At 44.9% G+C, this 26,076-nt stretch overlaps 1 long non-coding RNA gene across 2 annotated transcripts; it reads right to left on the reverse strand.

The window, feature by feature from the left end:
* Positions 1–105: 105 nt before the first annotated feature.
* LOC115588296 (uncharacterized) lies at positions 106–24,437 on the reverse strand. Of its 2 annotated transcripts, none has more exons than XR_003985306.1 (3): positions 23,453–24,437; positions 22,563–22,755; positions 106–3,917 (listed from the first exon to the last, which is right to left on the reverse strand). It is a non-coding gene; the product is annotated as an uncharacterized LOC115588296 (long non-coding RNA). The 2 variants fall into 2 exon arrangements; XR_003985305.1 differs by having other exon boundaries at positions 23,110–24,437.
* Positions 24,438–26,076: the final 1,639 nt, after the last annotated feature.

The raw sequence follows: 26,076 nt of genomic DNA on the forward strand, positions 1-26,076 counted from the left end.
AACCACTACTCCTCTACTTGAACATGCCCCCGATTAGCTGGATGTTACGGCAACAAAACAAACAGTGGCTGGCAACATATTAAAGAAGGACACCATACTCGAGAGCAAGTTTGCAAAAGAAAGTGGAGGTTTATTTAGAAATAATAAAGTCAACCAAAGCTATGGAAGTCTGGAGGCCTGGCCATAAGGAACAAAAAGATGGAGGGAGTCTGGGCCAGGCACGCAGTGAGCCGTAGGATCCAGAAATCCCCTCCCTACACTAAGAAAAGTCTGCATAAATTAAACATCATTTAACAGACAAAGCCACGAAAACAGGACTACCAGACCGCCATCCTCAAAAGATAACAAAACACCAGAGTGCTCCTTCTCCTCCACCCTCCCTTTACTATGGTGACGGGGCAGGGCTGACTGCCTGATGAGCAGCACCTGGGAGAAGGGAAGGAGGAGCAGAGGAGGAGAAAACACAGAAGGGGGGAGCGCGTGACATGTGTGTCAACTAACTTGTTGATAATTTGTGTAATGTATTTTAAAAAGTGAAAAAAAAAAAAAGTCTTACGACTTTATTGTTCAAAGACTACATTTTGAAACCTGCCCCCTCTATAAGACAGAATAGGAAATAATAGAAGAGATCCACCTATGATCTTAGTTCATGAAGTGCTTTAACACAAGCGTTGGTACATTTTATCCAACAAGTTTGCAACTGATCATGTTAGTAGAAACAGCATACACACGATCACGGTATCACGGCTGGTTACATTTCTACAGACCACGTAGACGTTCACATTTGTAAGTGTTATACACCATATTGACATTCATACAATACGTGCCATATTGCGATAAAAGAGAGAAGGCTGCCAGACCAGAGACTGCAGCTTGAGACTACGTTTCAACATTTTTAAATGTGAAACAACTTGATATTTTTGTTGCAGGAACACAGTATTTCAACATTTGTAAGGATGACACTACTAGACATCTTTAAGGAAAGATCTTTTGTGTCAACCAAAGAGGTATTTCAAGCCAAAACCTGATCGTTTCCTAAACCTAAACCTGTGTGTGCCTAAACCTAACCAGAGAATAAGCAGTGTTGTCACAACATTAAATGGAAATTAGAAGCAAAAAAAAAATTACGTTTCAACAATCAATGTATAGTGACAACATATCATTTTGCAGAAACGTACATGTGCAATACGTACGTACAGGCGGCAATGGACCCATCTGTAGCGCCTTAGTTACTGTTGCTAGAACGGACAAGCTTGACGATAAGAAACATGGCAACATTGGTCCCTTTTAACCGACTGCAGAAGTGCAGACAGTATAGCTTCATAGAGGTCGACCACAAGGACTAGGGTACGCAACGGAAGGATACATTCACGATGTTAAGTTTCATGAACACGGCAAAACAAGTGAAGGAAAACAAGAGAAGGCCCACATACTTTTTGTCGAGGCCGAGGATGACATGATTATCAGTCGACATTGCCCCTTCTTGTGATAAATAAAGTGCTCCAGTATTTACTCCTGAATACAGACCACGGTGATGTTGACCAATATACGGTAGCTAGCCAGCTAGCTAGCATTTTGCTAAAACTAAGATGTGACTGTACATGATGTGATGAGTCCGCGAAAATGTTGGCATCAATATAACGTGGTTTTACATCGTAACGTTACCTTTGAACGAACAAGGAGTTTTTGGCAATGGTGTTGATGATCAGCTGATGTCGGGGCCTACCACACAGCTAGCTCCGCCGCTGGTAGCGTCCTGGCACTTGATCTGATTGGTTGAGTTTGGACGGTGATAGACATATGGTTCATTCCTGTGAAGTATGTGCCCTTTTCTAAACAGTTTTTAGCGGTGCCTTTCCAAATGGATTGTGTGACAAACAATCTTGTGCATCAGGCTGTGATTTGCCTGCTCAGTAATGCAGCTTTGGACCAAACCAAAACCAAGTTAAAAGGTACCCTATAAAGTTTTTAACTAAAAACTTCCATGGAACCAACCAGCGCTCAGGAACAAAACTAGGGGCTATAAGTTTGGTTTGTTTGGCACATTCAAAGAACTTTGAAGAACCATGAGGAAAACGATGACAGATTGAAAATTGACTGCTGCGTTTGAAAAGCAGTTCTCCCACATGAAAACACAACAACACATTCAGTTGTGTTGTATATCCACTGTTGTGTTGCGTGACTCTGATGTTTGAGTCAGATGTAATGGACGACTCAAAGTAGTGCCGGAGAGCAGTGTTCTGTTTTGTTTGTATCGCATGCAGGTCACGCAATATACATTCCTGCCTATGGTTTCACACTATTCCACTGATTATAATGTGCCAAGAAAAGTAGCACTGGGGCAGTAAATTCCAGGGGGGGCGACTAGAAAGCTAGCAAACATGAATGTTAACAAATTCCGGGGGGTATTTTTTTTTTATTTTAAAAAAACATCAGTTTTACCGAGAAAAGACTGAAGTGTTCAAGAGAACTCCACGAGGCACCTTTTAAAAGTCACTGAAAACCGACAGGAACACTGAAACAATACATTTGGACTTAGACTATAAAAAGCTGAAATTTCTTGACCAAATATTTCGCTGTTTTCATCAAGCCCCCAAACAAGAGAGATTCATCAAATGCAGTTAAATGTACTGATATGCTAATTTTTTCTGTCTTACATTGTGGTTATTTAAATACATTTGGGGTTTATATATTGCTCCAAAAAATCATCAAATACTTTTTTTGGCCAGTCAAAAAAAGTAATTTGATGATTTTTGAAGCAATATATAAACTAAATAATTTGTTTATTGACCAAAATCATCACTTTGTTCATTTCCATTATTGGCGTATGAATCAAAATGCCGGCGCTATATGGACCGCTGATGTGTTGGTGCTGATAAAAATGTAAACTCTCACCCTCTCAGGCCGGGGGGGGTGTCTGTCCCAGAGGCTTTCATGTGCCCATGATCCCTGCCTGTCTCCTCCCTCCCGTTTCTTTCCCTCTCTTTACTCTGTCCTGCCGAGTAGATGTCCCACAATACACCATCCCCAACCCTAATTATTGTTTACTGGGATCAATCTCTCTCCCTCTCTCTCCCTCCCCCTTCCTCAGTGTACCAGGGACCAGAGATGATGTGGTAATTACATCTGCCGACTGCTGGTCTGCCGCAGACGGCTCCGCAAGTCTCTCTGCTCAGAGAGAAATTAGAGACTGCTCAGCACATGTCCAGGGCTGTAATTAGAATAAGTACTCTGTGTATGAAATGTGTTTATTTGTTTATTTATGAGACCCCTGAATTCCAGGGCACTTCTCTGTGCCTCTGCTCGATGGTTGTGTCACGTCAGGGGACGTGGACCAGAACCCCTGTGGGTGATTATGAGTGTATGTACAGCTATTCTCTTAAGCAGTGTATTTATTGTCTCAACAGGCGTGCCGCATATTGATTTGGTGTGATTGACATTTTAACAACAATGTTCAGTAACCTCAAATTCGCGTTGAGGGTGTCAGCTATTGTGCTGGGAAAATGTGTGATTATTGGGGCTAATAAACATGTTTTTTTCTAGATTGTAAGATGTTTACAAGCAGTTAAACTCACAATGCTTACCATTCTGTTGAGGGTCGATCAATTCAGACAAACAAAAAAGACATTTAAGCGTTGTGTTGGGCGGCCAGGCTGAGGCAGCCACATCTGGAGGACACAGTCAGGTGCACAGCCGGACCTTCTGGAGGAATAAACACCTGCAGTCACAGTGGATTCTTCTCTGATCCGGAGTCATTTGCTGACGGGAGGAAAGCTCAGAAATGACTTGTTCACTTTTGGGTTAAAAAAGTGGATTTATCTTCACTTCTGTTGATCATCCTGACTGCAGCAGTGATCGGCGGAGGTGACCTCCATTGGCGAGTGTTTGTGTCCTGTAATGCTGACCGATGACTGGAGCTGGAGGTGAAGGGGGAAAAGAAAGAAACTTACGCAGTTAACGGGAATATACACGAAATGATTACGCGGTCAAACTCACACAAGTAGCACCTCGCTGGTTGTGAACACACAATTAAACAACAACCACTGCGGATGAACATCTAGTGTTTTTTGATGAGGTAATGTTTCCATGTTTTATGCATGTTAAGTTTGTCTTACTCACCAATTTACATTTACATTTAGGGCATTTAGCAGACGCTTTTGTCCAAAGCGACTTACAGTAATTCACACATACATTCATACACTGATGGTGGCGGCCACCACATCAGGAGCAGTTTAGGGTTAAGTGTCTTGCCCGAGGACACTTCGACATGCAGACCAGGGGAATCGAACCAGCGACATTCCGATAACACAGCGCTGGCTCTACCCCCGAGCCACAGCCGCCCTATGTCAAAGTTAACAACAGGTTGAGTAGAACTTCTGGAGGGATAAAAAACACCCAGAGTCACATCAGAAGCTTCTCTCGTCTTCACTCCTGTTTATCAGCCTGACTGCAGCCGTGAGAGGGGAGGAGAGAAAGAACTGGAGTCTCTGCTGAGTCCTGTGACAGGTTGACCTGAAGTCGAGCGCACAGACGCTGGCTCACAGCTAATGTGCAGTGAAGTAATCTGGCTGTTAGGGGAGTAATGGGAATTAACACAAATGATTCCGCGGTCAAACCTACAAGTAACGCCTCGCTGGTCGTGAACACACCATTAAACAACTACCACTGCTGATAAAAATCTATCTGACGTGACTCGGGCACAAATGCTCACAGACGAGGTAAGTTTCAGTTTAGTCTGCTTTCTCAGACTTCCCTACCCCGGAGGTGGCAACAGGCCACCAAATGGAACAGACTCTGACCTTGAGTATAGTAACGTTTCTCCGGGTCCGAACGCTGTTGGAAACATTTGGTATAATGTAACAAAAGTGTACTCATTTTTATACATTTTAACACAGAATTCTGGCGTATCATATCTTCAGGGTCAGCTAATACTGTAAAGGATGGTTTTGATAAGGGCAACATGTTTATTGTTAAATTAGAGGGCAGTTATAAGCACTTAGGAGAAAAACTTGCACTCAAACCCAGTTTAACTTAACAAGTTTATTAGAAGTGACTACTTTCTTTTTCTATTTTCTTTTTTTAAAAGACGTTGTCCGTACAAAGACATTGAAAACACACTTTCTTTTTTTAAGTCAAAACTGCACAGAGACACATCTGCCAGCCAGCTCCACTTCCAGTACGTCTAATAGCAACCGTTCCCTCTGGCGACCAGTCCACCGCCGGGACTCTCAAAAGTCACCGAAACTCTCGGACAGGGCAAAGAACCCACCGCTTCCTCTCCTTCACCGATAGCAGCACGTCTCCTGTTTCACTCTGAAGGGATACAGTTTGAGACAAGTGGACTCGTGGCTGCCGTGGGGCGCTTTCTCCACTCCTAGATTTATGAGCTGCGCAATGAGACGGTCGACAACTCGAGCCATTAAAAGATTATCTGGATCTTTCGCAGGCATGCTGGGGATAATTTGGGAGCAAAGTCATTATGTTCATTCCATATAAATCTACAAGGTGGAGGGTGACACATGGGGAAAGAACAGTCTATTACGCAGTGTGTTTGCGACCATGAGTGTGTATGTTGCGGCATGTGTTTGCGGTTAGTTAATATTCCCCCCCTTGAGACATAAATTCTCCAGTGTTTTACAGCAATTCTCAGCTCTGGAGGACACTTTTGATTTGGATACCAAACTACTGCGCACCATCTTTTATCAAGGATGCTGAATGATTTAACCTTGAGGTTTGGAGTGTTTACAAGCAGATTTGCATTTCTTCTTCTTTTTTTTGTCAGCCCATGTCTCACGCGCGAAAATGTGAGAATCATTAACAGAAAGGCAGATGCTGGATGAGAGCAGAGGACAGGCGGACAGACGGACAGGAAAGCAGAGCACATGAAGGTCTTTGTGCCGAGGCGGCGTGACTACACAGCGGTGACAGGAGAGCCCGGTGTGTAGCCTTTAACTTACCTCAGAAGATGGATTGAACCAGCTGCTTCATAAAACAACAAGTCAGTCTTTTAGTGAAATTGTTCCCGTGATGGATCTATGCTTTTATGTCAGAACTGTCATTTCTCCACTAAAGTGAAACGGCTCTCGTCATGATTTCATGCACTCTGAAGGACTTGGGATTTGAGCGGCGCAGATTTCCCCTGACCCAGTGCACATGTTCAATAAACACATTGACATTTTCAACACAATCATTTTTCAGTAATGTCCGAAGTGGTGTACGTCAGCGAATATTTATATAGGGACGTGAATGGATAGACAGTGTGTGAGACCACTGACTTCATTATCCGTGACCAGAGAGACGTTATTCACGCAACGAGGGGTTTTGGCAAATATCCATGCTATAGGTAATGACTTCCCTTGCCAACACCATTATCTCAGAGTGTGAACAAGCTCCCCTAACTGGACAACAATGGTCGAACAAGACGCTTTCACCCCAATAGTAAAATTGGTAATTACTCTCCAGACTGGACCCAGCCTCACAGTCTGCATTTTGTCCTTGGCTTTTCAGGGATAAGGGTCTTGGCATGAGCCGCCCGAGCGTAATGTAATCGAAAAAAGGCAAGACCGTGAATCTGGTGGCGTGATGTCATCACTATGAGACACTTGTGTGATATCATAATTATGAGGTAATGGCGGGAGGGGTGTGTAAGTTTATGACTTTGGCACATGCTCAGTTTACCGTCAGCCGACTGCAACAGGGTACTAATGAGAATGAATAGCCCGCCTCAAGCTATCCATGTGCGCCTGTGTGTGTGTGTGTGAGAGAGAGAGAGATCTCATGTTCATGCATGATAAATTGATGGTTATTGACTGGATGATGTAGTCAATAAAGGGCTGATGCAAATGACCTACAGGTACACGGCGGACACACGAGGAAAGCGTGGGTTTTGAAGTCGACAAGTTTTTCCTTGAATCTGATTCATTTCCCCCGACACACACTGATTTTAGACATGTGTCATGTGGCAAAGACAGACAATACAAAACCACTCATCGGATGAGTACCGCTGTGAACTCAGTCGGTCAGCGCGATCAGGGCTTGAGTCTGTATTTCCAGATATGCTCCTCATGGTCTGAGCAGTCACCACAATCACACACTATTGTGTGGTGTAACGTCCTGATTTCTGCGTATTAGACAGGTGATGAAGGGATCACAGCTTCTCGCGCCGTTGGACTGATTGTTACTCCCTCTGAATAAAAAGAACCAGCCGAGTTACTAAAATATAAACTGTTCATCATGCAGTATGTGTTTGTATTCCATATACATGTTATTTTCATTCTGCCGTTTCATACAGTAAGATTTTATACTGTTCTCTGGACATTATTGTTCTCTGTCAGAGTCCTTACTCTGTTGCCCCTCTTGCTCCCTCCCATCACCATTTTAAGCGTGTTAGCTCTCACTCAGGATTTGAAGGTCTTCACCTCTGAATAAAGACACATCCTGTGAACCAGCTGACTGAAGCAGTTGTTGTACCACCTTGAATTCATCCTATAGTATTTTCAAAACTATGGAGGTAACAATTAATATGGATTCTGAACATTCGAAACCATTTCAGTACTCATTTTCCGTAGTATTGACACACCGGTGCAAGCTGCGTCTTTTGGCCCTCCCCTCCAACAGCGAGGTGTCACATGCGCCACACTGTACTAATAATCATCTCATCTAAAACTTCATTCCCACAGTGTTCTGTCAATTTTTCCACGTGGTATCAAACATGATTCCAAACGTCACAGGTGACAGTTTTTTTCAAGGTATTGTACGGAGGTTCGAAATTTCAGTATCGTGCCAGCACAAACATCAAACATGCCTTTGTTGTCAGTGACATACAACCCAGGCAGTGTGCTGGCAGTGAGAGGAAGACCTGACCTACAACATTAAAGCACAGCCAGTCAATCCTTCAAAGCCGTAGAGGAAATCTTTAATGCATTCAAATAAAGCATCTCCAACAAATACCTGAATGAACTCAGCTCGGGCCCAGGGGATGAGCCGCGGTGTCTTTTTTTAACAGCCTGAGAATGTGCCTGGTGAACATACTGTATAAGGAGAGCATAGTGGAGCTGTGCCTGGAGGCTAATCAGGCCTGAGGTGGACTGACCCTTCTTCTCTCCTTTTCTCTCTGTTAAAGAAGATCTCCTTTTCTGAATCTAGGGTCTGAGTGTAGAGGGTGTCATAGTCTGGGCTGTTAAACCCTTTGGCCCCAATCAGGGATCTGACACTGATTGTCAACCAATTTAACGTCTTAAAAAAACAAATGTCATCCGAAACCGCAGGAGACTTAGTTTTCTAACCTTTGTATTCATTTAAAAGAGAGGCAGATGATTGAAATTAATTAACTAATAATTGGTTTCTTTACTAGGAAGTAAAAGATCAGCCATGACTAAATGAATAAGGCTCAAAAAGTGTATATGTCTTTTTATTTGTAAAAAATGTATCTAAATTTATTGTATAACATCAGAAATGTCCCATAGTAACATATACCACTTCCTGTGCATTTATCCCTTTTTCCCCTCTTTGCTCTGCTTCACATGTGTGGCTGTGAAATTATTTTAGTTGTGAAACCTTTAATGTGAAAATGATTGCCATTCTACAAAGCTCATAGTAAGAATTGGCACGCTGGTGTAAGAAAAAGAGTGCACACATGTGGAGAAAACGTTGACCTCACTCGCCGCACAATAGCTGTGCACAAGCTGTGGAGCACAAAAGCACACGGGGCACATCGTAAATTCTCACATAAATACAATTGTTATGATCTTTGTGTAGATATACACGAGTGTCGAATCCAGAGCTGATGATTTCACGGTTTAAGGACTCACGAGTTGCACAAATGCCGGATCCTTTGTTTCGAGGGCTGATTGAATGATTAAATCAGTAGGTCCCGACTACCTAATTGGCCGCTAAATTTGACATTGCTCAATCTGCTGTGACCTGCTGTTTCATTGTCAATTACAGCGAGTTAGAAGCGAAAGTGTGACCTCACCCAAACGATCACATGTGCCAAAGTCACCCTGCAGAAATGACATCATGGATAATGATGTCATCCCAGGATTCCAGACCCTCTCCCATTCCCGCTTAAATGCTTTTAGGCTTGGCCGCACACACACACGCGCGCACACACACACGCGCGCGCGCACACACACACAAAGAGAGAGAGAAGCGCGTGCGTGTTCGGACACACGCACATGCACACACATAAAAACCCACTCGAGGAGCCTCACCCAAGACTGAGTCGTGATATAAACAAGACGAGCACACAACAGATGCGATAAGGATGTCATTTGGCCGCAGAACAAATAAAGCAAGTCTCCGGGACTAAAAATGCCTAATAATAAGCTTCTAAAACTTCAGGTTTCTGACAGAAGCCAGGCCGCGGCTTCTCATATTCTGTCATGCCAGGGGGACAAAAAAAAAAAATCTAAGTGCAATCCTGTTGAGCCCACTTTAAAATAAAGCCCTGAAATAGTTTTGTAAGCCACTATGTTAATTTCCCCCTAAAACGACAGCAGATCAGGACCTTGCCTCCGAGTGTGAAAAGAGCCATGTGTGACTCTGTTATCCGGACCTATATTGAATTTCTGCTCGCTGAGACGACAATTTGTTGAAGCGGTTCTGCTTCTGTGCATGCGTTTAGATATCCTGAACTAAAATTTTGTGGTGCTATGATGGCAGCAGTGGATTGCAATTACACTAACTTGCCTCTCTCTCGCTCTCTCTCTCTCTCACTCTCTCTCTTGCTCGCTCGCTCACTCTCCCTGTCACTCTCTCCGCAGCTCTCTCAAACCCGTACACAGGCTCCCCCACGGGCTCCGTGCCCAGTGCCTGACCTTAGTAAATACGTGGCTAATTTGAAGCATGTGGCGGCAAATTGGAAACACTGAGCTTTTAAAACTGTGGACTTTTCTTTTGCACATGCTAATTCCTCCCAGGAGATCCCATCAGATGAAATGACCCAAAACATGTCAATGTTAGGGCGACATTTGGGCCCACGGGGTGGAGGTGGGGAGGGGTTGGGGGGGTATGGAGGAGGAGGGGGAGGAGGAGGAGGGGGTGGTTCTAAGGGTGGACAAAGAGCGGCTGAAGGGCAGAGGAGGGAGTTAAAGAGGGTGTGTTTTAAAAGGGGGGAATTCATTCAAGTCATCCCTTAATAAAACACCACTGTCGCTCTCTTCCCTCTTTTACTGCCTGCCGCCTTATCTGTCACTTACGCACACACACACAACACACAAGCACGCACACAATGACACACACACACACACACACTACTCCTACGCACAGGTGGAAACTCTTAGTGTTCCACCTCCTGTTCGAGGGAGAGCTGCGGGTTCCACATAAGACAACAGGTGCATGCAAGGCAGGAGTGCACATGCATCTGTGCACGTACGTCTGAGTGGGAGTGTGTGTGTGTGTGTACGTGCATGCATGTGTTCACACTACCAGTCAATACTCTCAGAAGTGCAGAGAAACGGAGAGCATGTGAGCTTTTGGCCCGGGTCCACGTCTCACTCTGGGTTGAGTTCTGGCCCAGCCCCCCCTCAATGCTACAAAAAGTCTCACCTGATCTTCAGCTGAGGCTTACAGTCTGGTTTTTCTTCTTAGCTCAAAGAATGAGTTTGCCTAAAAATTGAAATTTAGTCATTATCTCCTCGCCCTCATGCTGATATAACATTTCTGCAGCTTCACAGCAAAAGAGCGTTGCAGCATTTTCATAAAATAAAATTGCTCCTAACAGCTCATCCAGCTTAATCAAAGTCTCTAAAAAGGCCCGAGGTCACACATTGATTCAAAAAGACAATATTTACATTCTCAGCACCAGACAGGGTCTATTGTGTTTTCAGTTTGCAAGCTACAGTGAAGATTTCAGATTTTAAAAAATGGGTGTAAATAATGTATTTTCAAATCGATTTGGAAACGGAAATTTGGATTATATCGGATGAGCTGTATGGAGCATTTTATTTGTCTTTTTTTTAAGCAGTGTATTCATGGTTTAAAACAAGTCCCCATCTACTTCAGTTGTTTCGGTGAATGCTGCTTTGCTGTGAAGCTCCAGAAATGTTCCATGGGCCCTGACATTTTCCAACAAGCGTGAGGATGAGGAGATGATGACTGAATTTTCATTTTTGGTCAAACCTATCCTTTAAAATGTTCTTATAATTCTTAAATAGGCTATAGAAGATACATTTTTCAAGACACCGTAAGTTGAATTGCTTATCAAAACAGGTCAGTGTGCAGTTAAATTATTTCCACCCAATAACAAGGGACATGACTAGATTTTTACGTAAATGATCAATGCATTAGCTTTTTCTTTTCTTAATTGTGTGTGTTTTTTTTTTACGTAGGTTAAAAGGAAACACGCCCGGAACTGTCAAATTGTCTCTTGGAATATATCCAGTGGTTTGACAGTTACAAAACTTGAAACGCAGTCAATTTACAGTCACTGTTGGAGGGACGTTTTTAGTGACTGGGTAAACTGGGTTAACATTAGCTTATTAGCAATGAACACAAAGTGTGACTGAGGCTGATTGAAATGGGAATATATTTGCAAGTATTTAGTCATGAAGCAACATTGTGGACAAAAAAAATGTAGAGGTGATATAATGGCCACCAACTTTGATACAGTTTATCCTGAGGGACATGTAGGTGTGTAACAACATTTCATGGTGGTCAATCCAACAGTTGTTGACATATTTAAGCACCAATGTCAGGGGCGAAACTAAAAGCCATTCATATACATCATCTGTGAATGACAAATGATGGTACAAAAGTTCACGGCAATCCATCGAGTGGATTTTGAGAAATTTAACAAGATAAAAGCTTGACTTACATATGGAACAAGTGGCAAAGTCCACTGGAGTCCACAGATATCTGTACAAAATTTCATGGCAATCAAGCCAACAGTTGCTGAGATATTTCAGTCTGGACCAAAGTGGTGGAATGGCTAACCAGCATTGCCATCCCAAGAGCAATCCCACTGGCACAGCTAAAATTAAATTCATAATGTTACATCAATTTAAAAAATGTAAGAACTGTAGGCTACACTCAAGGTCTTAAAGGGGAATATGTTTTGCAGTAAATACCCTCCCTCTATGCTTGGCACAAAAACGAGGACCCCAGTTTTCCAACAATCTGGAGGATCTCTATCCCGCCTCGTGGCCACAGACGAGCTTCCTTGCTGGTCTAAATTTAGCCCCGGTCCCCTCTGGAGGCTGGAGCAGGTTGAGGTGACGGGGGCTCTGGCCTGTACTCGTGGGACAGACGGGTGAACACCATGACCAAAGCCCCGGACCTCACAATCCAACCGATGATGATATCCCCGTCCCGGCACACACACCTCTAAAACTGAGACTGCCTCGAACGGATGGTTATAATCTTCGTCATACTATGTTACAACCCCGGGGCTGAAAACAACAGCTTTAACTGGCAGACTCAAAAACCACTTATCAAAACTCGTCAGCAACGCCACATGAAAACCTCCAACCATGCCTCAATATTTTGAGACATGCAACATGTAATTTGAGACCAGCGTTTGTGGGCACACAGTCTCCAAAGCTCGCCATTGTCCCTTCTGTAGAAGAAGAAGAAGAAGAAGGAGAAGGGGGAGAAAGAAAAAAACCCATCAAAATGCTGCAACTACCTTTCCCGCTGTAATGACTCCTCTACTACTACACATGATGTCTCTCCCCACCGTTTTCTCATTTCACAAACTTGCTGATCCCCGTATTGCTGGCCCATTCACCAGGATGACATCATCGGCTCAGACCGTGCCAACTGTGCTCAATAAAGCCCAGGCGTGTTTCAGTGTGGGAGTGCCTCTGCTGCACTGAGACTCGTATGAAAGACGTGAGTGAGAAGATCTTTGTACTAAATTAGTCACGGCAAACAAACAAACAAAAAAAAAAATTTGGAGAGTATTGCTTGTCACCAACGTTCACCGAGTAATTGTAAAGAAACTGAATCATTTACAACAACATCCTGTCCTTCATCCAGCCCAGAGAGGTGAGCTGCTGTCTGGTGATGCCTTTTATTGTCAGTTTGCAGTGGGCTCCATTAAAAGAAATATAAAAGGATATTTCTGCGAGTTGAGGAGATACTGGGAAGTGGTTCGAGAATGTCCTCCAGTGAAGTTGTTTCTTTTTTTAAGGCGTAACCATGTCGGTTCAATAGCCTAACGCGCTAATCATGACAATGAAAGTGAAGAGCTCCTCTAACGGAATCTATCCCATTTGTTTTGGCGCCTAAACCTTAGCAAACCGTAACCATTGCACCATCACGCCATAAAACTGATTCATACTTCATCTGTGGTTTTGGAGACAAGTGATGTCATCCTGTCGCTCAGGGTGTCAGATCAGAAAACGCTTCCATGTGCCGCCCCAGAGGTTGTGTACCGACAACATTTTTTTACTTTTAATTTGAAGGAGTTTGCAGCTGGGACTAATAGGAGAAGATCAAGACCACTTTCATGTTTGTAGCATTAATATAAAATTATAGTAGCAGCTGTTTAGCATAGCTTAGCATCAGCACTGGAAACATTGTAGAAACAGCGAGTCTGGCTCTGTCCATAGCCTCAGCCTGCCAGCACTTCTAAAGCCAGTCCGTCCTCACCATAAAAACAGCCATTTTGGTCGTTTGTGTGAGCAGCCTATTACAACACATATCTTTATTTCTGTTGGGCACATAGTAATTATGATGGGAGCAAATGATGAAGTCAGGTGACGTAGTATAAAGAGTGACAACGCTCGCATAGGAGTGAGGCGGTGCTAGATGGATCACACACACCCAGACTTTCACAGAGGAGTCTGCTGTTTGTGTCCTGTACAAAACTGAGAATTGAAGTTGCATAATTTAAGGTACGTAGCGCAATCTAAAATAGTGTACTAATTTTGACTCAAACAATTATCTATTACTAAACCTAACCAAGTAGTTTGAGTGCCTACACCTTACAAAACTGCAACCATTTCATAATGTACCATTGTGGAAGTCATTGAAAATCGACCTACCCAGTCAGTTAGGTCTGAGGACATGTTGTCTATAGGGCACTTATTTAGCTGCAGGATATAAGATTTCTAATAAATTGTCACCTGAATGTGGGGGAAAAAAAAACAGTTTAGATGTTATGTCAAAAACGTAAAGGCCTTGCAGAGATATCTATTGAAGTTAGCATGCTAACCAGCTAGCCCCAAGCAACTTAACAACTTCAGAGGTGATAGTCCACCAACACGTCTCTGGTGCTGCAAGCTCCCGGTCCAGTGAGTCAGCTAACATGGCTGCTAGCTGCCCGGTTAGCTGAGCTTACCAGCTAACGGCAACCACAGTTAGCAGCAGTTAGCTGTTACTCTGATGATTTGTGGCCCCCTTTTTTGTTCCGAGGTTGCCATTGTTACATAGTGTTCCTTTTACATTTTTATATCATATTATTTTAAACCATACACAAATCCAAGTGGAGAAATTGTGGTTTTATAGGGTTTATTTGGCTGTGAGCAGCAACACCAGGCTGTTTCCCTCTGCCTCTAATGCTTGTGCTAAGCTATGCTAACAGTCTGCCAGCTGCAGCCTCACATTTAGCGTCGTCATGTGAGGTATCAATCTTCTGATCTAACTCTCAGCATTACTGCGAGCTACCCAAAAAGTCTGCCAAACTGAACGACAGAACGTAATCGAAAAAGGCATGTTTCCCAAAATGTCTAATTATTCCTTCAAACCCTTTTTGTTTATCTCATTTTACACCAGACTATGAAGTCTCAAATACATCAGTGTTAACAACAGACAATAGAGCCAAGCAGAACCCAGACAGTCTGTGGCACTCCTCCATGTACTAGTTTTAATCTTAATGACAGTGTTTGCTCAGGCTTTGTGGTGTTATGGTAGCAGTAATGTTGTGTAATTAAACTAAGTTGCCCCCTCGGAGCACATCCCCTCCCTCAGTCCCCGCCACACCTCCACACCTCTTTCGCTGCCCTCAGATCGCACCACGACTGCTTCGAGGACTAGCTCGCCTATTTCTTTGTGTAAATGTTTCTACCTTCTTGGCAGTCCCTGTCTTTCTCCCCTTGCTCCCTCTCCCTCTCCCTCCCTCTCCACTTGTGCTAGCGAGGCAGTTTGGCCGATGGTCTGGGTATAGCGGGTGTATGTCAAACAGCACCTTCCCTCTGAGGAAAGAAACAGAGGGAGGGCTGCAGGAGGAGGAGGAGAAGGAGGAGGAGTGGTGGTGGGGGGGGGGGGGGGGGGGGGGCACAAACACACATACACTGCATGGTGATGTCATCTGAAATGACATCATTCCATGGAGGGGAGCCAAGGGACCTGATGGGTTAGCATCCTCCAGTGAGTTAAAGCGAGAAGGAGACAGAGAGAGAGAGAGCGAGAGAGGGAGAGAGAGAGAGAGAGAGAGAGGGAGTCTTGTAAATAAAGAGGAGGAAAGAAAGAGGAATGGAGACGAGTGTGATGTGAATTTTCACCCTTTGTTTCCAACGCGACAGCCTCCTTTTCTTCTTCTTCTCCTTCTTCTTCTTCTTCTTGATCTTCACGCAGCCACGCTTCACTCTTTTAGGAATGCTTCCTTCACTTCCATTTGCAGGTGCTACCGTCCTGAGGGAAGCATGCATGAGTGCTGCTAGAGTGCAGCTAGAGTGCAAGTGAATCAATACCAGTGAGCTAATACAAACACAAACACATCATACACGTAATTTCTTCCAGGTACGGACGTGCGTATGGCAGTAGTACACATGCAGTATATGGACGTATGCTGCATGTGCGGCGACATATTTACGCACGGGCTCCCGAATAAACACACTCTCTCGTACGCCGGGCTCTTAGCAGGGACACCTGTGTCTCTGCGTGTTTCCATTGTTGTCCACTTGGCTGTGCTGTGCTCCACACTGTGCTCGCAGCACGCCTGCCATCTGAAACCAGACACCTATGGACCAGTATCCTGCCGGAGTGATACACCTCGCCTTCTCTGGAGCCACTGCCGATGCTGAGGACATTCCACTTGGCACACGGTGATGTGCTCTTTGTAAAACGCCTACTTTACTCTGTTTATTTGATAACAGGCTTATGATTTCTATGCAGCCGGCCCGTATCTTTTTAAACACTTTTAATGAACTGCCAGTAACACTCAGCGTCCTCCTTTTAAGACAGCACACTGCTAGATGAAAGCTGGTGTTTCTAATGCACGATGATTCAATCTTCCTTATCGCTCAGTGCTGTCAGTGGCAAACTGACTCAACAGTATAAATAGAGAGGCATGTAGTGTGGGACAGAGAGGAGCAGGGATGAGAGATAGGAAGGGAATGAGGGAGGGCTCGTCGTGATGTGAGGGTGTGAGTCCACACAATGGAGGAAAAATTTGGTCAGGGATAACCAAATAAAAGATGAAGCTGTGAGGATCCGTTCTTGCCCTGACCACAGCCTATTCTTGGCAGGGATGTTACTCACAGCAAGGTATCAATAAACAGCAGCGTACACGTGAGCTGCACAGATTTGACGGCCTTGTACTTTTTTAGAGCTTACAGAAGTTGGCCTCAGTGCAGTAACTTGCGTTGAACAGAGTTAAAGATATACTTAGAACAGAGAAGAGGAAGTGGACAATTTTAGTGATTACTTCCCCTTTAAGTGCCTTCACTTTGTGTTGTGTTTTGCTGGAATAAAAGCTTGCATGCTATCCCATCGCTGACTCACACAAAAAAAGTTAATAATTCACAGCGGCAGGCATTTCCATACAGTATGTACTGTACCAACAACACTGATCACCCACACACACAACATGACTAAATATAATCCAGCCTGTGGGGTCATCAAAATGTAAATGTTTACACCACTGAGGGGGAATCTCACCGCCAGCCCACGCCACACACACTGCCTATTTTTGGTCTTATTTGGTGTATTCGTGCCCGCTTCAGATCGACATCCCCTCTGTCCCACCTTCTCTCTCCTCTCTGCAGCATTGGTATGGCAACATTGGCACAGCCATACTCCTACTCCCTTCCGATCTTAGTCATAGGCCTCACTCATGAGGCACCAGCTGAAGCCCTCCAACAGTTGATATGTTTGGTCACTTCCGTGTGTTTTCTCTCGCTGCGCCTTTATCACTCTCACACGCACACATACCGTACGCATGGAAATGGCGCCTCCGTCCAGCTCTCGGCTGAGTATAAAAGGGGAAGCAGGATGCAAATTAAAGGACAGCCCCTTCTTCGCTTGTTATCCGATTCTCCAGGTAGGTTGGGTTCAGTGTTGGTAACGATGAGCCATTTGCAGGTCAGCAGAGAGCGAACATATAGGAGGCTGTTGTTGATCAGCCATTGTGTACAGCTTTTCTGTGCAAAATGTGTTTGGCTCAGGTCGCCTGGTTACCTGTTGATTGCCATTGTGCTGACAGAGAGAGCAGGGTAGGTCAGGAAACTAAGCACATTAACACCCCGTGTCCCTACGGACACCATCACATAAGCACTGTGGGAATATGGGACACCTTTTGTGCACGCAGTCATGTTGCATCGCGGGTGTACGTGTGTGTGAGGGCTTCCTGTCAGCCTGTGTCAGGTTCTGCTATCTGTATTACATAACCATACTCAAGTTTGCAAAGTGCGCAACAGTAATTGATTTAATTCGCTTCTGCTCAAGTAATACTGCGTTTGTGCTCGGACCCCGTTGACACTCCTATCGATGTCAAGTAAACTCAGCTGTGTGACCACCGATGGCTTTTAAGTAGAGCTACAAAGATCAATCGATTAGCTGTCAACAACGGCATTGATCTGCAACTATTTTGATAGTCGGTTAAGAGACAGGATTCAATTGACCGTCATTTATTTGTGTACCTGCATGCATAAGAAAAGAAGAAAACTGTTAAACCTCCCGACCCACAGCAGTGTGACAGAGGAACACAAAAGTATGACACCAATGAATATCCTATTTAAAAACCATTATCTAAAAACAGTGTCACAGGCAACGCTCAGTAGCCAACAGTATGTTGAAGTGCATTAAAAATTACAGTTAGCAATAAATCATTTTTAAAAATTTCTTTAGAGAACAGGTCAAAATTATTTGATTGTGTGCATGTGCATTTCTCTTTACGACTGTATGACAATAAACTGAATATCATTGACATTTTAGACATACCACAAACAAATGATTGACTGGTTAATCACCAACAAAAACAAGAATTCACCTTCGTGAATCCCCAATGTCTTCCTTTAATTCAATCACCTACAACCACCAAACTGCTTAACCATAATTTTGGTTCACCATATCTAGGATCCATATCAAACTGCATTCACTCATACGTAACAGCCACCTCAAGCTGATTTGTTTTAAAAAAAAATCTATCTATTGTTCCCTGAGAAATTAGCAAGACGTTGAAAAAGAACCATTCCGTCATGTTAAAGACAGTCAGAATAAAAATCTAAAATTGAAGGGGGTTGCACTAAAAGTGAATGGGATCTGTTCCGGGCTGAGACCATCCTCCATCCAAGTTTCGTGGAAGTCGGTTCAGTCGTTTTTTGTAAACCAACCAGCAGACAAACAAATGGACGTGTGTGAAAACAAAACCCCCTCAGCAGAGGTAAGAGTCTATAGATGCAGCTCTCAGTGACGACGTGACGACCTCTGTCAGAGCTCTGCTGGTTGTTCCACGAGGTAAAGGAATAATTACACCGACCAATTAAAGGCAGACTTAAAAGAATATGAACGTATCCTTTGTGAGACTGTGTTCTCTAAGGGTGTTTTTACTAATTCATATAGCCTCTCTTAGCACACCTTCACAGAAAATCATCATAATTATCTTGTTTTAAAGGCACGGTGTGTGATTTCCAGGTGTCTCCAGACTCCCCACCACTTTGTGACAGGACCGATTCTGAAACTATTGACATCACTTTTACTTGAAAAGTATAATTGTCAGTGGAAATGTGCTTTAATAAAATAGTTTTGACCGTGAAATGCTAACTAACAGATGAATTTGGATGCACCAATATGCAAGTTATTTCCCCGCCATTATTATCTACTCTGGCCTCACCCAATCCCCTCGTTACTTTGACAAAATTGCTAATGTGGAAGAACATTTTAAAGACGGTTTTCCTCTGAGCCTTCATGTCCCCGCCACTTTCCAACGCGAAGTGACGCCCTTGCCACTAGGGGGTCTCTCACTTTAAAACAAAGCAGAGGACGTATGGAGCGTGGGATCATGGGAGCTGTTGCCTCCGTCGTTACATCTGATGTGAGCGCAGAAATGATGATGTCGTGATGTTTAATCTCATTGGCCGACGTCCCTCCTCAGCCTCTGACTCTCCCTGAAGTCACGGCCACAGGCGACTAAATGACGCGCGACGTCACCTTAAATATAATTAGATTTTAATGAGTTTGAACTTTGTTAGAAACATTTGGGGTTACCTAAGTATGCAACTCAACAACATATACAACAAAGCAGTGGTGTCCTTTAGACATTTTAATACAGAAAAGTTACATATTATATCTTTAAGGCCTGTTTTCACTGTCTCGGTCCCTGACTACCTCCTTTTCATGCCTCTCACCTTTTGGTCTCCTTTTTCTGTGTCGTTACATCACAGCAGTATTCTTGTGCTCTATCTACTCTGTAAGGCACTAATTCAGTCTTAGTTTGTCATATTATCTCCACTGAGGCCGGACTGCTCAACACACCCTCCTGCTTTATATGATGGCAAAGACTGGGTAATTGACTGAACGTCTCTGAATGTTGGTTGAGTCGGAGAAAAAGAAGGGGAGAGAATGGGGGGACCTTTGAACTTTGTCGGGCAATTTGCCATTAAAAAAAAGCGTAATTGGAGGCGTCCAGCGAAGGGCTCAGTGTGCTCTCAACCCACTCCCAACTAAATGGCCAACGGTTTATTTAAGGGGACAAATAGGTCAAACAGTCTCTAATTATCCCTCAATCGAAGGCAAGGATTTTCTTCTCTTGTTTTTTTTTTTTTTTTTTTTTTTTTTTTTAAAACCTCCTTTTCTTTCCTGTGTGTGTGAGAGAGCAGCATCGTTCCAACTCACCAACCAGCGGTCTCTGTTGACCTAGTTCTGCTCTGGACACAGGGTGCTTTGGAAGGGACAGGCCTCACCCACTGTCTCCTCTCTCCGGGGCCCTGTCGGTCCGGGGACGTAAACATATTCACTTGGAGAAAAAAAAAAGACAGAGCCCCGCTGCACTCACATCCATAACCTCGGTGACATCTGATCCATCAGGTTCATTGAGTGAACATCATTGATCTCCGGGTGCGTCCCCACAGCTGACAAGGATACCATTGACAGAGTGACAGTGATTATGTTTGCATGCTGGCGGGCGGGCGAGCGAAGTGCACGGCTGTCACATGAAGTGTGTTGTGCAATTGTCAGTTTCTTTGAGATCTAAAGCTCCTAATTGAATTTGTAAGAAAATCACAGTCACTCTGAAGCCATCAGATGCAGGCCAGCTGTTTGTTTTTTTTTCTTTTTCTTTGACTTAGCTGATGACTCGAGCTGAAAACCGTGAGTGTGGACGATAAACTCAGTGATTTGGCATCTGGTTTTGTTTGGCAAGACAAAAAACAATTGTATGCATTCATTTTGTCATAACCAATAACCTAAAAACCTTTTAAAGTCTGAAAAATCCGCTGAGATGTCGATAATTTGATCATGTGTGATTTGCGCGATTACACACACACACACACACACACACACCCACCACACAAATAAACACACACACACACACACGAGTTTTTCGTTTTGAGTCACACAGATTCCTCCCACACAATATGACCTTTCAGTTGCTCCTCATATTCTAAATATCTCAACCGAGTCACACGAAAGGTGCGATGTGTTAACTGGCCTGCTCTTGCGCAACGTGGATGCGCTCCTCCGTGCGCGCTCGCTCCTCGCTCCTCGCCATATCTGCACGCTGAAAAAAAACCCGGATCAGATAAGATAATCGATGGTTAAGAACATTTTGTGAACAGCTGCTTCAGAGCGCAGAGGAGGGAATGTTTGGATCCGGTCGTGGTTGTTTTGTTTCTCTCCCTCTCGCTCTCTTCTTTGTAACGCATACGTAGGTTAGATAATTCTCCTGTTGATCCATCTCTCGAACGCGCAGTTTTTTTTTGTTTTGTTTTTTGACGCGCTTAATTTGCATGAAAAGCGCGCCAACTGCTAATTTCTAAAAGCGGGGGGGAACCTCTTCCACGACTGACTTTAAAAAAAGGTCAGCCCTGTTGGGTGCGCAACTCGGGAGTTTGGAGGGTGTGTTTTATGCGCATCTTTCTGATAGTTTCCCCCAAAAAGTCAGCTGTCAAGTGTTAACGCAGAAACACACACACACACACACACACACACACACACACACACACACACACACACACTGAGAGATAGAACGAGCCTACACAAACGATCTCGAGAAGCACGTGAGTTTGAAACATGGGTGGTGGAAGGATTTTAAAATTAAAAAAATTTTTTAAAAAAAGTTGAAATTATTTCTTAACAGCGAATCTCTCCACAACTATTTTGGCGCGCTGCTCGCAGGTCGTGTTCTTCATCGATGACCTTTAAGGGGAGAACCGCAGCCCATCAGATTATTGTGCCTGTTTACTGTTTCTTCTTTGCATTATGACTGTGCATCAGCCCACACATCGGGCAAATATTCAAATACTGCTGCATAACTGTGAGCGTGACACTCCCAAAAAACTCTCTCTCTGCCTCTGTGTGTGTGTGTAAGAGAGAGAGAGAGAGAAAGAGAGAGAGAGAGAGAGAGACCAAAGCGTCCGCACAGTTCTGGTCAGTATTCTGTAATTTGCGCACAGACCACAGGAACCTGAAGGTAGGTTAGCGATCACACACAGTCAGTATGTGACATAAACGGCAAATCCAATTAGCAGAACATGTGTTTTTCTAATATGTTTTAGGACTCGTCAGTCTAGTTTTTCAGCCTTCCATGCTTCAGGTTTTACATTATTTGTTGTATTCGTTTGCACTATTCTGTCAAACTCGACGGTTGGATATGTTAAAATCTGCTTATGACGATTTATCATTTGCAGTTTTGCCACAATTGAATCGTGTCATTGCCCGACCAGATCCAATTTTCAGTCAAAGTTTCTGTTATTGTCAAAGAAGGGGCGAGTAAAGATTCATTCTGTGCCTTTCTTTTCTTTTTTTGCTTTCTTTTATTAGTCATCCACAGACCGAATACGATTTCAGTATCTCCTCCAACCATGAAATTTGCATTTTAAGCGCCCCCCCCCCCCCCCCCCCCCGCACAATTGAGCCTGCGTGTATTTAATTGCAATTGCGATTATTCACAAAAAGACTGCAAACAAGCTCTGTGGAGCTTTTGGAGTCTAAAACCAAATGAGTGACCGTGTTTGGTGCGTGTGTGGAAATATGGCTGACGTCTTTCTCTTCTCCCTTGTATACTTTGTTTTTCCTCATATTGTCTTCCTTTATCGTCACTGCAAACGCACGTGCAGCACGGATGACCTGTTGCGCGTGTCAGGCGCACAATGGCCGCCGCGCACCTGCTGTTACGGGGATAAAGTCTGAGTCAAAGATGCATGAGGTGGGTGTAAACTTGAGGTCCAGAGTGTTCTCACCTTCCCATTGAAGCTGTGTTGGCTCCGCGGTGCCTTCTGGACAACAAGGACGGTGTCCCGTGGATTGCTTCTACCTGGGGCTGCTGATTTTGAATTTTATGCTTCTGATAAGGAGCGGCGGCATTCACTCTCACGCTATCCAACACGCAGGACGATTCAGCGTAGACAGCCTCTGAAAAAGCCCCGGGCACGACTGGGAAAAACAATGACAAAATTAGAAGTTTCCAGGCGGGTGCTGCGTCTTTTTACGCACGCACACTGTCAGCATGTGAGGGGCTTCTTTTGGAGTTCCCTTTTTTTTTTTTTTTTTGCAGAATCTCCTAAAAATCCTCCTCCTGCGGGCTTGTTTATTATCTCACTGGTAACCATTCATATTAACAAAGCCCTAAAGGAGTTTGGTAAAGCCAAGACACACAGTAGGCCTCGACTGTGCAGGCCTGCAGCACTTGCGCGTCTCGCATGAGCTCGTTTTATAAAGGCTCCTCTCACACACATTTGTTCCCCCCCCCCCCCCCCCCCCCCCCCTCATTTGTCTTTTTTTATTTACTTTTTATTCATCTTCCTCCTCAAAAATCCACCTCCTCCTCGCTGAAACCCGCAGCCTTTTATTTCCCATCGTACCAAACATTTTGTCACAGCCTCTGGCGCTCGTGAGGTCAAAATCTTTTCAAGGGCATGGAGGAGCTGAGGGCACCGGGCTGCTTTTATTTTTTTTCCATGTGCGATAGAAAACTGATCTGAGCGCTCTCTGTCTGAAGCATGTGCTGCCACGGTCGCCGGGGCTGGATGGAGAGAGAGAAAAGGGCGTCTTGATGGTGACTTCACTGACACCACCAACAACTTCCTGACGCAACGCTACTGTAACAGCGGCGAGGAAACAGGGAGCTCACCTTTTTATCCGATGAACCAACATGATCCTATTTCTGCATAGTAAGCCGCCTCAGCTCTCCCTCCCCTGCGCGTCCGAGTACAGTGACGGACGCGTTACACCAAAGAGTAGAGTAGTGTGCGTTCAGTTTTTCTGCAAACACGAGGGGCACGGTGCCTCGGTCGTTACTTGTTGCGTTGGTCCAGCCTTTGGCGCCAGAAAAGCAGGAAATCCAGCTAACCTGTCCCCTTTTTTTGTGTCTCTCCATCCTTTTTGTTTGGCGGAAATCCGGAGAGAGTAAACTTTTTTTTTTTTTCTTGTGCCACCTATAATCTGCGACAGAGAGCCGCCAAGATGGACTCGACCTCAGCCCGGCGTCGGAGCTGAAAGAGAGGTGGACTTCGTGTGACAGCGAGGGAAAAAAAAAAAAAAAAGAGTTTTCGGAGTGGAGGGATAATCGTAAGTCTCGCGGCTGGTAACGCGTTACCGAGCATCTCGTTACCGCCCCGCGCCGTCCGGGAACTAGTTTTGAAGCCGAGAGGCGTGTAGGCTTGCGTGCGCTCTCGTTTTTTTCTGAAGACTCGGCGAAGTGAGACAGAGAAAAGCCCACATACGAGCGCCACTGAAAGCCAAGGAGGGACGCCCGTGTAAAGAAATCCCGAGTTACACCGCCGCGCTAATGCAAACGCGTCCGCTCCCGTACGCGCGCACGGGGCGCACCGACCTGTAGTAGCCTGATCTCGGGCAGCCTATCGGACCCGTGCGCCGTGTGGCTTTGCCTGTTTCACTTTGAAGGGGGGATGCTGGTCGTCCAGGACACGTGAGCTGAGCCGATGAGACGAGTTTATCGCGGATTTGGACGAGGGTTTTTTTTTTTTTTTCTTTCTGTGCGTTAATGGCCAGGCGTGCGAACTAGGCTACGGTGCGCTCAGATGTTGTTTTCGCTCTCTCTCTCTCCCCCTCTCTCTCTCTCTCTCTCCCTCGGTCGCTCTCTGTATCCACCGCTCCGCCTCCCCCCTCACCACCACCGCCACCTCCTCCTCCTCCTCCCCTCCTCCTTTTCGCAACATTGACGCAACCAAAAAATACTGGAACAAAAGAAACAACTTCCTTGAAGCTTTGCTGAAACTGCACTTAGTCGGAGAAAGGAAGCTCGCTGTCAACTTGGCTGGATGGAAACGTCGAGGAGGAGGTGAGGGTGGCACCAGTGGCCGGGGCTGGCTGGCTAGCTGACGGGGGAGAGGGAGAGAGGGAGAGAGAGAGAGATGCGGTCGATCACTCCGAAAAGGCATCCAGGCTGTCGAGTAAGTGCCATTAAAACACTCAGTGGAGTCATTTCAACTTTTGCTGTGTGACCTCTCGACTAGTTGAGTTTGTCGCCGCAGAGGTAAAGTGGTTTCGGCGGATTCTCTGCGACGCGGGGCACAAAGTAAAGTCCCCCCTTTGAGGTAATGTTGTCGAATAGCCGCTGAAGAATATAAGTTACGGGCCGAGTGTGTTCAACCGTCGACGTGCACGCTGCTTTTTTCTTTCTTTCTTTTTTTTTTTTTTTTTTTAAATGACAACTGTGTCAGGGTTTTCTGCAACATTTTTTGACGTTCGGGGGAGAAGCCGCTGACAGCGAGGCTTTGTAAACTACACTGCTGTCAGCGGAGGGCTGCAGGTTTTTGTGTGTGTTGCTTCATGGCCAGTTTCTTTATCTGTGAGGTGAGCGCGACTGTTGTGCGGTGACAACACGGTCTGAGCAGCTCCCAGTTTATTATTGTTATTCATGCAGCAGCCCGGAGCAGTCGCCGGTTGCGCGAAAGATCCTGGTGTTCAACAAACATGCCCGCAAAACAGGAGCGGCGGCGCGGTGCTTTTGTCGTTTCAAAAAAACGGCACGTCGTGTGGGCTCCGTGTGTCTAAACTTTGCTTCCCGGGGCTGTTCGAGCCGCGGGTTCGGGGCGGACGGTGCCGCTTTTGTCGCGTCGGTGCTTTCGCTGCATGAACAAAGGACTGGATGGAGTAGTCGGCTCGGCACAGAGCGTCGGTGGAGGAGCAGGCGGGCTGTTTACAATAATAACACGATCGCGGTGACGTCACGCGACTGACAGCGGGCTCGGCCAGTGGCGGAGCCGCGTCGCCATCAGCAACACGCTATATTTGGAAAGTGGTTACATCATCGAGGTGCAAGAGCGGCCGGCGGAGGGCGGGACTTCCGCTTGGGATTTTCAATTTGTAGTCCAGAAACAGGACAATGAGTTCAGTCGGCTTGTCTTCGGAGCTTTAAGTCGGGGTTTTTTTTTTCTTCTTTTTGTTTGAGAGTTAATCATCCTTTCACACTGTCCGAACAGCCGACTTCCTGTTAGGTGTGCCTTCAGCACTGCGTCTGACCGTGTCATTACTGCACAGGCATGGTCAGGTAGCCTATAATTTAATATAACCTCTAGAGTGTCAATGGAAAATGTGAGTATCTGTCAATAGGGTGCTTACAGTTTCACTGCTAAAAATACCTGGCTGTGGAAACACTTTGGTGGTTTAATTTTTCACACATACATCAAATGTCTCAGCAAAGGCCCACTCAATAGATGTTCACCGATGTAGAAACTTCTGTTATAGAGGCTCCGTAACAGAATAATTGATCCCTTTAAAGATATCGAATTC

This window comes from Sparus aurata, chromosome 9 (assembly GCF_900880675.1).
Source record: "Sparus aurata chromosome 9, fSpaAur1.1, whole genome shotgun sequence".
NCBI lineage: Eukaryota > Metazoa > Chordata > Actinopteri > Spariformes > Sparidae > Sparus > Sparus aurata.